This window comes from Sus scrofa, chromosome 10 (genome assembly GCF_000003025.6).
Source record: "Sus scrofa isolate TJ Tabasco breed Duroc chromosome 10, Sscrofa11.1, whole genome shotgun sequence".
In the NCBI taxonomy this organism is placed as follows: Eukaryota; Metazoa; Chordata; class Mammalia; order Artiodactyla; family Suidae; genus Sus; species Sus scrofa.
This window is the reverse complement of record NC_010452.4, coordinates 22,987,501-22,989,883: the sequence shown is the minus strand read 5'-3', so window position 1 is coordinate 22,989,883 and position 2,383 is coordinate 22,987,501. Positions and strand designations below refer to the sequence as shown.

Genomic DNA, 2,383 nt, shown 5'->3' with positions numbered 1-2,383 from the left:
GGCTGTGGCGTAGGCTGGCAGCTGTGGCTCCGATTCGACTCCTGGCCTGGGAACCTCCATATGCTGTGGGTGCAGCCCTAAAAAGACAAAAGAAAAATGTCGATGTCAGAAGTTTCCTTGTGGTCTAGTGGTTGGGAATTGGTGCTTTCACTGCTGTGGCTCAGCTTCAAAGCCTGTTCTGGGAACTGAGATCCCACATCAAGCCATTCATGCCTCAGCAAAAAAAAAAAATAGTGAATATCAAATTTGACCTTGCTTGGAGTTCCCATTGTGGTGCAGTGGAAACGAATCCAACTAGGAACGATGAGGTTTCGGATTCAATCCCTGGCCTTGCTCAGTGGGTTATGGATCTGGCGTTGCCGTGAGCTGGGGTGCAGGTTGCAGACGAGGCTCAGATCCCGAGTTGCTGTGGCTCTGGTGTAGGCCGGCAGCTGGAGCTCCGATTGGACCCCTAGCCTGGGAACCTCCATATGCCTCTGGTGTGGCCCTAAAAAGATGAAAGACAAAAAAAAGTTTGACCTTACTACGAGCATGCAGTTTTTATTTTAGGCAATTCATGAGCGCAAGAGCTTGAAACGCAATGGATTAGATCTCGTAAAAGGAATGGTGAGATTGAGTGAGACCAGAGACTAAAGAAGAATTACTCTTGTCCAGTTATCACTGCGCCAGACACCATGAGCAGCAAAGTCTCCCAAGACGCCCTGTACAAGGCTATGCAGGAACCGGGAGGTTTTGGAGACGGTGGAGCTTCAGATCAGCCTGAGGAGCTATGACCCTCAAAGGGACAAACGAGTCTCGGACGCCGTCAGGCTTAAGTTTACTCCCCACCCCAAGTTCTCCATGTGCTCTGGGGACAGGCCGAGGCTGTGGATGTCCTCCTTATGGACATCGCGACCCTGAAGAAACTCAACAAGAATAAGAAACCCGTCGAGAAGCTGGCCAAGACGTATGATGCCATTTTGGCTTCAGAGTCTGTCATTAAGCAGATCCCACGAATCCTGGGCCCAGGTCTGAATCAGGCTGGCCAGTTCCCTTCCTTGCGGACCCACAAGGAGAATACGGTGGCCAAAGCTGATGACTTCAAGTCCACCGTCTAGAAGGTGCTGTGTCTGGCAGTGGCTGCTGGCCACGTGAACATGACAGGCGATGAGCTCATATGTCCAGCATCCACTGAGCTGCCAACTTCCTGGTGTCTTTGCTTAAGAAAAATTGGTAGAATGTCCAGGCATTGTACGTTATGAGTGCCATGGGCAAGTCAGTGCCTGTACAGAGAATCAGCCCAATAAACCATCTGCCACCGTTAAAAAAAAAAAAAAAAGGAAAATTAGAATTTTCTGCATGGAAGGAGTTTCCGTTGTGGCCCAGTGGAAACGAATCTGACTAGTATCCATGAGAATGTGGGTTTGATCCCTGGCCTCGCTCAGTGGGTTAAGGATCTGTCATTGCCTCGAGCTGTGGTGTAGGTCACAGATGAGGCTCGGATCTGGCATCGCTGTGGCTGTGCTGTAGGCCGGCAGCTGAGCTCTGATTCAACCCCTTGCCTGGGAATCTCCACATGCTGTGGGTGAGGCCCTAAAAAAAAAAATAAAGGGAGTTCCCGTCGCAGCTCAGTGGCTAAAGAATCTGACTAGGAAGCATGAGGTTGTGGGTTTGATCCCTGGCCTTGCTCAGTGGGTTAAGGATCCGGCGTTGCCGTGTAGGCTGGTGGCTACCGCTCTGATTAGACCCCTAGCCTGGGAATCTCCATATGCCGCAGGTGCGGCCCTAGAAAAGACCCCCCAGTCCAAAAAAAAAAAAAAAAGAATTATCAGCATGTAAGGAAAATGCCAAAGAAATTGGGAGGGAGGTAGGGAGGATGAGAGCTGGGGTGGGGGGTGCTGCTTCCACGAGGAGGGGATGTCAGACATCTCCCGGGATTATGCGGGCCAGGCGGCAAAGCCACCCTCCATCCTCAGGGACCAGTCTGCCTAATGAAGTCATCAACCTGGCACCCCCACCCCCCTACGTTTTCATAAATTCATTGCTGTCCCAGAGTTCAGGGAGGTGAGAGGGAGGAAGTGAAGACATTGACCTTGGGCCACGATCTTCAGAAGTCGGAACAGATAACAGGGCAGAGGTTGGGTAACTTTGGGGAGGAGCCGTATGAAGGTTGTTGCTGCTCCTCTAAGATGCCATCCGTTTGAGCATGTTCGTGGATGGGAAGGTCAAAAGCTGGGGAGAAGACTGAGGATTGGAGTTCCTGATTGTGGCTCAGTAGTTAACGAATCCGACCAGGACCCAAGAGGTCGCGGGTTCGATCCCCGGCCTCGCTCAGTGGGTAGGATCCAGCATTGCCGTGAGTGGTGGTGTAGGTTGCAGACATGGCTCGGATCCTGCATTGCTG

At 51.7% G+C, this 2,383-nt stretch overlaps 1 pseudogene; it reads left to right on the top strand.

The window, feature by feature from the left end:
• LOC102167680 lies at positions 495 to 2,183 on the top strand (annotated as a pseudogene).